The following is a 12,679-nucleotide window of genomic DNA, read 5'->3' as shown; positions in this document are numbered from 1 at the left end:
CAGGGCATCAGAAAAAGGGTGATTTGGTGGTCTGTCCCTTGAAATACGTGCAAGGAGCAATTGTCAAAGAAAGGGTAGGTTAGTGGTCTGGCCTCCAAAATACGTGCAAGGGTCGGCTGTCTCTGGAGATTAATTGCTGCCTTTATTTGCCACTTCTATGTAGGATTGTGTGAGGCTGATGCATTTGTCAAATTTTGCCAGTTTTGTCAGCTTCGTAATAGTGAACACCGGTTGGTGGCCTCATTGCACATTCGGATGCTGTGGGTGAGAAAAAGTGGTTTTAACACTCTGCGGCATGGTAGCAAAAGTGACAGTCAACAACATTATAGGTGGTCGAAAGACTCATACTTATAGTAGCAGAGTCTACAGTTTTGGTGTGTGACAACCACCTCAGATTTACCTTTTTAGTTTGTATGGCCCATTAGCCTTGGAGGCATGATTTGTTTGAGACAGCCTTTGCGAAGAGCGCAGGAGAGATATGGTTGAGTCTAAGGCAATTTGGCTGTCCATTAACATCTGACTGTCCTACCACATGTAATAGTCTAGATTTAATGAGTTTATCCACATCACTTGCCTTTGGTAATGGTTTTTCAGGATGGCTTTAAGAGCGGCACACGAAAGCTGTAGATTGTTTAGTACCATCTGGTCAGTTTGAAGAGTGACAATTGAGCGTTGAAGGTATTGCGACCAGGGGTTCCCTTCTAGGGCAAAGATATGCTGGAGAACGGCTTTCATGGTGTTAGGCAGTGCTTTTTTAACCCTATAGTAGTAGTTTGCAAAGGAGGCCATGCTAGGCCATGTTTGGGCCTCCAATCCAAATTCCAACCTTATCAGGCAGCTCCAAAGGTGTGATGGTAGTTTGAAGACCCTTTTGTACATCTTGAGCTGGCATTTGTCCACGGTGTTAACTAAATGTCCTGGATAGGCTTTGTGGCCAAATCTGATCATTGGCAGGAGGGTTGCAACTAATACTTGTATTATAGGATCGGAAGACGGGCTTTCCAAGGAGTTATTCAGTTTGCCTGCACTAATTATTATTGACTCAGCCCTTTCAGCGGCGTGCTTCAAGTGCTTTTTAGGTCCTCCTTTTAATGTTATCCAAACACCCAGATAATTGTACGCATCAGCTGTTTAAATTTTTTGTGGGTCCAGACTCCAGTGAAACGTATGTTTTTGGTTAGATTGCAAAAGGCTATGATTTTGGTCTTAGAGCTGTTTGCTGCCATTTTGTTGATTACATTGTAATTATCCAGGGCATTAAGGGCTCTCTGCAGGCAACTTTTGGAATGATCCAAGAGAATGATGTAATCAGTGTATTGCAGTATTGTAACCTTGATACGTCCAATTTTGGGGAGGGGGTGAGGTTCACTTGCTTCAGTGGTGCGTGAACTGAATAAATAATGGGGGTATAAAGCACATAGCCTTGCTTAATATTCCTGGTAACCACTGTTCGAGTTAGCTTGTCCCTGGCCCATGTAGAAGTGCATAGACATATGATGGCTTGGAGCAGATTGTTCATGATGCCCCACTCTCTGACCTTTCTCCATTAGCTTTTCCTATTTACCAGGTCAAAGGCGGTTGAGTAGTCCACAAAACAGACACAGAGCAGGAGTGGCTTCTTGCTCTTTGCCTAGTGGGTTAGGTAGGAAAGGGCACAAAATTGTCCCGTGTAGAAGAATTTGCCCAGAAACGTATTTGACTGAATGGAATTATGCCAATTGCTTTCGGCCAGTGTTCCAGTTCTTTCAAGAGGACGGAGGCCGAGGTCTTTGCTTCAATGTCCTGGAGGGAAATGAGGCGGTATTTTGATGGATCGGTCCTGTCTCCCTTCTTATATATGGGGTTTGAGATGGAACTGCTCCAGCTCTCTGGGACCTATGTGGTCAATAGACAGGTTTGGTAGAGTGGAGATAATATTGCAGACCACAGATCAGGATCTCTTTTCAAGAAATGTGCGAGTATGACATTTGGGACGGGAGCTCCTGTTATTCTAACTTTCTTTAAAATATTAGAAATCCTATTTTTCATTAGAACTACCCGCGGGTACTGGATTTCCGGGAAGTAGCTCTGAGTATCCGAGTCATCATGGATTGCAGTTTTAGCAAAGTATAGATTTTGTATGTGCTGGATCCACTGCGATCTGGAGACAACGTCAATTTTAGCCGTTGCTGGGCTTCTTTTATTCTTAAGATACCTTCATCGGTCGGCATACCCCCATTTGCCCATCAGTGAATATATGAACATCCATTCTTTTTCCATCTGTTTGCGTTTTGCAGCCCAGATCATCTAATGCTGTTTATTTAGGAGCTGAAATCTTTTCAGTTGAGCATATTCATCTTGAAAGAGAGAGCCATGTACTCCTGACGCCAGACGAACTGCTAATGTCAAACAACGCTTCGTGGAGCTGAGCTGAAGTTCCAGGAAGGAGAGAAGCAGGAACACGAGGCCCATGCTGTGGGGTCACTTGAGGTCCACTGAGGGAGTGAGACATCGGCAATACCGTTGGCAGCATCAGCATCCGCTGGAGGTAAGGAGTGGTCTGCTCTGTTCCAGCATGGTGTTACCCAATGCACCATCATACTGCCGTTTCACTGCCCGCCAGCATCCCACCAGCCTGTTACCAGCCAGCTTAGCTGCTCATGCAACACACCACATTGCATCGCCCTGGCATGTCGTGTGTTGGCTTAGCAATTGACCTACTCACAATCTGCTTGCATTCCTCTCCACACCCGCCAAATGCTACAGTGAGCACCAAAATTGCCTACCAATAATGCTCTTTTTTTTTTTAGCAGCCCTCACTAAAGGGAAACGGGGGAAAAAAATTCTAAAAAGTCTAAAAAAAAGCCCGAACAGGTTAACAACTGAAAGCCACTTACGGAACTTAAGAGATCTACTTGAAATTCTACTATAACAGTGACACTGTTGGCTCACTGCTCCAATCCAAGAACATTCTAGTCTGTGTTACACGTCTACACATGGCCCGAGGTTGGCAATGCCTGGTGTTGACTGGTGGCCGGTGATTAGTGACATCCATTGCTTCACCAGAAAGTTGACCACGCCTAGAGTCAAGAGGTAGGTGGCGTGCCTTGGAGGAAAATGTGATTGGTCGTGGCATTAGAGACGTCACCCTAGGGTTGAGCGGGATCAGTGTGGAGCCTTCCGGGCTAGGTCCCAGTGCAGCCTGTGCCACTCTGTGTGCTCCCCCACCGCTACCGTCCCCCGTTCCACCGTAGTGTTTAACTCACCACCGCCGCCACCACAACTATGACAACAAATGCCAGTATATCATCACTATAATTAAAAGCATGTGTGACAAGCTGTATCATGCAGTGAATGACATCATGAAAAAGTTCTGCAGCTGACAACACCCTCAAACTTTAGTATTTTATATCTGAACAAACCAATATAGGTTGAAAAGATAGTAATGTACCTGCAGGTTTGCTCTAGTTCAAGTTGAGGGTACCCCTTATTCAAGTTAAGACAGGAAAAGACTTTGGCATCATGCAGCTGTGTAATCATGTGCGGACCAGGAAGTAGTTCTCCCTCAATTGCCTTGTTAGCTTGGCGCATGTCAACACAGATGCGGACAGCACCTCCACTGTCCTTTTTGGGCACTACCACTATGGGTGAAACTCATGGTGTTGGACCAGTAGGGCTTTCAGTGATATCATGCTTTAAACATGTTTCCAGTTCTTTCTCAACAGCTTCCTGCAAGTGAAAAACATTTTGACAATGTCGTTGAGCTACAGGAAGAATGTCCTAACTGATGTGAAGTTGCACTTTCGTGGTCTTAAGCTTTCCTGTTCCATGACACAATGAGGGGAAATGACTTACTATCTCTGCATGTGCATTTATGTTATAGTTGATAGAAATCATACCCATGTCTGCAGCAGTACTGAAACTGAGCAAACATGCACTTCAAGAAGTACCTTGAAGAGCATGAATTAATGCTTGTACTTTCATCTTCTTGTGTTGCATGGTTGCTACACATGACCCTTGACTTTGCAACGGAGTGGAGGCAGACCAGGCGTATACCTTTGTCTTCGATGGTGCGGGATGGGACACCGGCAATAGTTAATTGTACCTCTCTGCCGGCATGATGTTTATTGATGCACCACTGTTGATGATAAAAGGTATGGAACAACCATTCACCTTTGTTGTAATCTTGGGACACTGTCCAAAGGAGTGTGGTTGTTTCATGTGGTGATCTCACTTGGACTTGAACTCTTCTCTGTATGAAGCCAAACCCAAGTGCTCACGACATTCCCCAGTCAACACCTTCATCGCACAGTCATCTTCTTCACTGTCGCTCGACAATGATGTTGAAGATCCTTTGGAAGATATATTCGATGATAATCGACCTCGTTTAGTTTCCACTTGCCTCAATTGGTATCGCTGCTTGGTTTTGTGGGTGTGGCTAGAGAGTTTCTGAACATAAGAAACAACAGTTAGAAAAAGAGGGTCTCAGGGCATATTTAGAGACCACAGCAAAGACATAACCCCAGATTACCCAAACATGTAACAACACACTAAATGTCTATGGGTCTGTGGGAACATCTTTTAAAGGCCTGATATAGGTGTGATCTACTTACAGAGGAGGAACAAGAATCATACCTGTGTATACTGTACACACTGTAAATAGTGGGGTTGAGACCCAAGAGTACGTTTCAGGTTCCAGTGAGCCACAAAACATTAGATCTTTATGAGAAGTTGGTCAAACAGGATCTGGCCAAATTGAATTTTGGACGTCAAAATAAGAAGAACATAACACAAAAGGATTTAGACACCTTAAGAAAATTGGCAGACAATGATGATATTGTATGTACCAAAGCGGATAAGGGTGGATCATTGGTTATTATGAACTCTGCGATGTATGAAAACAAGGTAATGGAACACATATCAGATTGTAATACCTACATGAAATTGGAGGAGAACCCCACAGGAAAATAAATGGATACCTTGCGAAACATCATTAATAAAGCTTATGAACTAGGTACAATCAATGAGAAGACCAAGAATTTTCTGACCAAACAAAACCTGAAAAGTCCTTTATTTTATATGATACCGAAAATTCCCAAAAATCTCAAAGATCCCCCCTTACGGCCGATTGTATCCACTTGTGGTAGTCTGCATAAACCCATAGGACAGCTATTGCATAAATACTTGCAGCCAACTGTAAAGAGTATGGAAACTTATGTCAAGGATACTACCGATTTCTTGTTGAAATTGAATTCTGTTTCTATTAAACAAGGAGAAAATTTGATTCTATGTACTGCCGACGTGAAATCACTATATACGTCGATTCCCGACTCACTTGGAATAGAGGCGGTGGAACAAGCAATAGTAAACATGGATTTACAACTTCCTATGCAAACATTTCTCATGGAACTGATGATATTTACTCTGTACCAGAGTTACTTTAAATACAGGAATGATTGGTACCAACAACTGGGGGGGAACCTCCATGGGTAATTCGGCTGCACCGGTATATGCTAATATATTTATGAAACAGTATGAGGAGGTAAATATTTTTTCAAAGGAGGAGTGGCGTGACACTTTGAAATTGATTATCAGATATATTGATGACATTTTTATAATTTGGAAGAACTCAAAAGAAAGATTGGAGGCAGCCTTAACAGAACTGAATCACAATAATGATCGCATACAATTAACATGGGAAATTTCCATTTTTGGACATAGAAGTCTCACTGACGGAAAGTGGGATAGAGACTGACATATACAGAAAATCGATGGACAGAAACTATCTATTGCACTTCTCAAGTTTTCATCAAACTAGTCTAAAACAACATCTTCCTTTCTCCCAAATGACCAGAGTAAAAAGAAGGAAAGAAACCTGATGACACTAGGATAGTGGCAGTATCCAAATACTCAACACTCAGCGGGAAATTCAAAAAAATCATCAGACGACATTGGTCAATTCTGAATCTTGAACCGGATTATAATACAATTTTTTCAAAACCTCCGCTTTTTGATCACACTAGGGGAAAGAATTTGGGAGAGATATTAAAACAGAACTCTATGCCTAAACAAGCATACAAAGGAACTAGGCCATGTTTAAATTGTGGAAACTGTAATAACATCATCAAAGGCAATATTATTAATCATCCTATGAAGGGGCATGAAATCAATTTGAAAGTTACTGCAACTTGCGACACATCCAATGTGATATATTTACTTAAATGCCCTTGCGGAAAGTTTATGTCGGCAAGACAGAAAGGGAAATAAAAATCAGAGTGACGGAACATAAGTCAAATATTCGAACACACAATATGAAATCATCAATTGCTGTTTATTTCCATGAAAAACATCACAATATATCTCAATTGAAATTTTTGATACTGGAATGTGTGGATAAAAAAGAAGGAAGAGACAACAATCAATATCTACTACAACGAGAAAATGTTTGGATCCAGAGACTGTATTCCAGTAAACCCAGTGGTCTTAATGATCGTATTGAACTGGCATGCTATCTTTAATTAACTATAATGAACTTGTTTTCTGTACCCTTGGATAGATTTGTGAATCCTTTTGTTTATTTATTGTTTAACATGTTATTTTCAAATACATACAACTTTATTGTTCACGATTCACACATGATTATTATTCACGGCACACACATGATTTTTGTCTTGCAACCGACTATTTAGATTCACTTTTCGGGATGATTTTTTTCTCCAACTTCAGGTTTTTTTAGCCTAATATTTTAGACGTTATTGTATTTTATTTATCGAGTAATTTCCATTTGGTAAATATTGGTTACTGTTTTGAAGAGTGTAGGTCGGGTTAACCGGCACAGAGTCTTTCTTCTTTTCTATGATGACTCACCGATCACATGATCGGGCTATAAACCAATGATGGCCATAGGGCCAAACAACACGGAAGTGCGATCGGCGTCCCGTTTTTGAAAACTTATGATTGAATTGAGATTAGAACGAGAAGACTGTTTGAATTACAGGTTGTTCAGACTTTCCCGGAATACTTGATTGTTGAATCGTGCAATAGTCGGGTACTCGATTGTTTACTTTTTTGTCATTACGCTCATTTCAGAATGGTGTTTGTTGGAGGACACTAATGGATCTCATGTAAGTGTTTAGATTGCATATGTAGATTTTTTCAGCATGAGCTCACTGCACCCGTCATTTCACTGCGCCGATGTCACGTTTTTTACACTGTTTACACTTAGTACACGTGTGGCCAACACTTGGGCATTATGTCGAATTGTGTACAGTTATCATTATTATTTTTTGGTTTATAACACAGTTCATTTCTTAACATTTTTAGTGCTACTCCCTGAGGAAGGGCCCTATCAAGCCCGAAATGCATAGGAGTTAATACAGCAATGTTATCAGACCATAAAAAGTGATATTATGAACCATTGAATGAAAGAAATTCACAAAAATTGAAATTAATTAAAGAATAAAAAATTGAAGACGAAATTGAGTGGAATCCTCATTTTCCTAATAGAGGAGACATGCTAGTGTGCCCATGGAGATGCGACTAATGGATCATTAGAAGCACAGATTTAGTTTATACTGTACGCACAACATGGTATCACCGGGGTGTGAAAAGTACCCATCAGTACCCGTCCTGTACCGCCCTTTTCATCATTTGGGTTCTCCCTACACCAGGGAGAGTATGTTGGCAAACACTAGGAGTTATCAGTGATCAATGCCAATCTTTTAAGAATAGTAAATATGGTGTGGGACATACATGGAGGTCACCTTGTGGTAGAGTAACTGGTGTGCAGTGCATGAGTTAGTGAAAATGTGAAATGAGGTGCAAATGTAAAATTGGAGAGTGGAGAGAAAATATTTTATTAAGTGTCTCCCAGACTTCCAAAATTAAAAACAGTGCAAAAAGAATAAAGCAGGTTTACCAAATAGCTGCTTATTTTAGATGTTGGTCAACATGTTTCAGCTTTTGTGGAATTTTCCACAGCTTTCGTCAGGACCGTTCGCTACTGCAATTAGTGAAAAATTCAACTGCAGTATAGAACCAAAGTTACAAAGGAATATGCACTCGTTTTTAATTAGCTCTGCATGTGGGCCGTTTGACCTACTTCTGATGGAGGTTATCCATTGGAATGTTTTTTGAGCAATTGTTTCTTCCCTTTTAATAGAGCGGTGCTCCTACTACCTGAGCTGCAGCCAGGTGAGGTGATTCCCGTCCTCCTACCTAATAGGTGAGCAGGGTCTTATGTGAATTAAGGGTAAATATCCCGCTATGAATAATGAATATGCTTGAGACATCGCCTAGTAATTGTGAGATGTACTTAATAATGTCGACGTCTCTTTTTTGCTCTTTTCTATGTCCTGTCTGAGTGTGATCCTCCTTCTGGTCTGTTATAAGCAGTTTCTAAGAGGAGGACTTTCCATGACCTAAACCAGGTGATATGGTTATTAGTTTTTATTCGATTTGAATTTTTCACTAATTGCAGTAGCGAACGGTCCTGACGAAAGCTGTGGAAAATTCCACAAAAGCTGAAACATGTTGACCAACATCTAAAATAAGCAGCTATTTGGTAAACCTGCTTTATTGTTTTTGCAATGTTTTTAATTTTGGAAGTCTGGGAGACACTTAATAAAATAATTTCTCTCCACTCTCCAATTTTACATATGCACCTCATTTCACATTTTCACTAACTCACGTACTGCACACCAGTTACCCTACTACAAGATGACCTCCATGTATCTCCCACACCATCTTTACTATTCTTAAAAGATTGGCATTGATCACTGATAACTCCTAGTGTTTGCCAACATACTCTCCCTGGTGTAGGGAGAACCCAAATGATGAAAAGAGCGGTACAGGACGGGTACTGATGGGTACTTTTCACACCCCGGTGATACCATGTTGTGCGTACAGTATACACAGGTATGATTCTTTTTCCTCCTCTGTAAGTAGATCACACCTATATCAGGCCTTTAAAAGATGTTCCCACAGACCCATAGACATTTAGTGTGTTGTTACATAGAGAGTTTCTGTAACATTCTGGGATCCATTTCCTCTTCTCAACGTGACGCAGTCAGTTCCTCTTTGCGAACCATTACAAAATGGTTTTCTTTCTGCAGCCTTTGCATGTTTGTCCAATGGTGGGACATGTACCTTCGTGCGGAATGAAGAATCCGCATCGGAAGCCCAATTTCTTTTTTCTCAGAGACATCACTTTATGGCCCTCGACCTTTTATTTCTGCTTACTTTTCATGTTCAAGCCAAATTCACTCTGGGCTACTTCACCTTCCATATCAGCTTGCCGATCGGCACGTTCTTCTGCTCTTGCAGCCACAAGCACTCTCTCCAGACCGAGTGTCTTACGCAGCATCCATCGTCTGAACAAGTCGGAAAGGCAACCATTGATGACTCTGAGACGGATGGCTTCTTCATCATTGAATTCATTGCAATGCTTGATGAGGGCCTCAAGTCTTTCAGCAAACTCATCCATCGTTTCTCCAGCTTGCTGTCTGGATAGGTTGAAGATGTACCTTTCATAGTTGACGTTGGGCATTGGAATGATCTTGATTCCTAATGCCGCCTTAATCTGAGGGTAAGATGTTTCATCAGCTTGTGGTATTTTCTTTATTGCTTATTTCAAACTGTCACCTGCAGGGTTCTTTAAGTATTTGATTATCTTTTTTTCATTTGTTCCTTATAGCGCATCAATACATCGATAAACTTTTCTGATCTGGTGCCAATATTCTGCTTTTTGTCAGTATTGAATAGGAGCAGAAGTTTCAAGAACATAGCAACAATATAATTACCTGTGGAACTTCCTGCTGTCGAGAGCACCTTCCGGTGCCAGTTTGGACCTGCTCCATTGATATCATCTCTAAGCCCCAGCGGTGTGCTTGAATCAGTGTTGTCACAGTCGATCTGAGGTCATATGGCCTCTTTTTCATCTTTGGCAGTGAGTAACTCTTTTTTCTCCTCTACAGGGTCATTACCATTTTCAATCTTCTGCAACATACCTGATTTTCACTGCCTTTAGTGCTATTGTACTGTACTGTATGTACGCTGGCTCTGTGTTACGTTGTGGCGCAGTATCTCTTCTTTCGGCCTTACCAGTAGGTTCCAGGCTGACAGTGACTGAACTTTCCTTAGGGCCTTGGCGTTCTTTGAAAGCTTTGCAGTGGCTGGAGTGGTGCTTTGACTCCACATATGCCAACCATCGACTGAGGCTGCACAAGCAGTTTGCTGGGCCTCGATAAACTCTCAGGGAGAGCACCTCTCATTACTTTGCGTTGCAGAGTCCCTTACTCGTTTACAGTTGTGGCGTCCACCCCAGCCCAGTAGCATGCAAATGACCACGCCAAACATGGAGCTCTGTAGTGCATGTCTTTATTCATCAGAATGCAACCATTAACTGTACCCACTGCGCCATGAACTTTATTAACCACACCCAAACGCACCCAAATGATCATGTCATTCTTATACAGAGTCATAGGCTCCCGCTATTCATATTTACAAGACACTACAGTGAGCGTGTTAGAGAGCTGACAAGTTTTGCAAAGATCCATGTTTACAGAGCATAGCTGCTGTCACTTGTGCATTCAGCAACATCCTAATGGCATCCAAGAAGCCTATGGAGGAACAAGGTATGGAAGCTGTTCTTACTGGGTTGTTTGAAGGCAGCAACATGGCATATGACTTAGTATCTTCCACATAAGACTCTGGTGGACAAAGTATGGTAGTATCTGAGCAGGAAATGCTGCACCTGAACGCATGACTTAAGGATTTTGCTATAGGGTGTTAGTCACATCCTTTTGATTGCTGCATTTTACACAGTGATAGCTGCAAACCTGGCACATTATTGGTCAATCCAATTAATACAGCAGCAAATGATAAATACAATGACATCTTTTCCTCCACTATGTTGATGACCCCTATATTGATGTAGCTTCCAGTGATATCATCAGAGTCAAACAACCTGTTACCTCATTCACTGACATTTGATGACATTTCCAGTGATGTTATGGGAGTCAAAGGATGCCCAATGGCACTTTTGTTACTACTTCTACTACCTTAATAACCCTGGATGCAGTGGAGAATTTTTTTGCAGTGTCAATTTAAATAGAAGTGTGTTTAAAATTATTACATTCTGCCAGCAGTAAGGATAAATACAGACTGAGATCATCTAATCATCTATTTTCCCATTCGATTTGCAGAATACATAGACAATAAGCAGGGACCTAAACAATTCCAAAGGAAGGAAAATTAACTTTAATCTACACATTTATTTTCCAAAAACAAACAAAGAATGTTTGCATCCAAGGAAATTAGTCATGACGATGATGACAAAAAATATTGCCTGCTTACTAGGAATTCTGAAAGCATTTAGAGCTGAACCACATACACTGCTATTTTTCTAGAACCTTCTGCATTGTGGATGGTGTTATATGCGCCCTAATACAATAATTTGCAACAAGAATAGGGCAACCTAATATTCCCCAAGGGACTGGGTATCATCAATAACAATTAAACAATGTTCCTTTACATTCATTCATACTTTTTTCATGTACGGTGACAAATACACTACTGCATCAGTCATCACTCAGACTGTTTGTCGAGCCACGAGCGGATTGATTCCTGCTGAATATAGATAGAATCGTATGAGAATTTTGCTTTAATGGTGTTAATCTGATTTGTTCATGAGCTTCATGGTGCAACATACCGTCCTGAAGATGGTCTAGTGGACCTTTGTGGCCGTTCAGAGACTGAAATGTCGACGCAAAACATCCTTTTTTGTTATATATTGGGAGGTTTCAAGAACAAAATAATTTATGCAAATGTTTAATTATGTATAATGTATGGCTCAAGTGATGTACAATCCATACTAAGGGGCCGATTATGATTGCGGTTTTTCCGCATCCTCCGGGCTGGCGGAAGCCACTGCGGAGCCTGCAAAGACCCTCCGCCATATTAGGATGGCTGGTGGGTCTGGAATTCCGTCCGCCGCTGTTCCGCCGCGGTCGCATTACAACCGCGGTGGAATAGCCCTAATATGGTGGCGGTGTCTAACAGACACCGCCAGCCATATTAGGATGGTGGGAAAGACATGCTTTTCCGCGGCGGCTTTTCCGCCGTGGAAAAGCATACGGACTTTCACTTCGTGGGCCCGTTGTGGGCCACCTGGGTGAAGTGGGGGTGGGGGGTGCACATGGGGGGTACCTATGGTACCCCCCTGCGTTTGCGTGCACAAAGCAGCAGGCACTGCGCGGTGCCTGCCGCTTTGTGCATGCAAATGCGATGCATGCATTTTTAACCTTGCGGCGGGTGCAGTTTGAAGCTGCACCCGCCGCAATGTTAAAGATAGAGGATGTGACCGCCCCCCTGGCGGTCACATCCTAATCTGCTCGGAGGGAACGCCGCAGCCCCTGCGGACGTTCCCTCCTCCTCAGGGGTCGGGGACGGACTCAAGTCCGTCCGCGATCATAATCGCCCCCTAAGTGTTTAATAAAAGGCTGTTGCAACACTACTATTAGTTTCACAACTGATGTAGAAGTGTATTTGTTGCCGTACATGAAAAAAGTATGAATGTATTTTCATGGTTTTAAGAGATTTTTGTACGACTATTGTGATTGAATTCAAACTATAAATATGAAAAGTGATAATATATACATTTCTTGAAAATTACCCTCATTGGTGAATAATTTGTTCACAT

At 41.9% G+C, this 12,679-nt stretch overlaps 1 protein-coding gene across 2 annotated transcripts in view; it reads right to left on the bottom strand.

Moving 5' to 3' along the window:
* Positions 1-12,679, bottom strand: part of CFAP92 (cilia and flagella associated protein 92 (putative)) — a 385,549-nt gene that overhangs the window by 254,728 nt on the left and 118,142 nt on the right. The gene's annotated exons all lie outside the window — the stretch shown is intronic.

Source organism: Lissotriton helveticus, chromosome 9, assembly GCF_964261635.1.
Source record: "Lissotriton helveticus chromosome 9, aLisHel1.1, whole genome shotgun sequence".
Lineage (NCBI taxonomy): Eukaryota > Metazoa > Chordata > Amphibia > Caudata > Salamandridae > Lissotriton > Lissotriton helveticus.
This window is presented reverse-complemented; position numbering and strand designations above follow the sequence as displayed.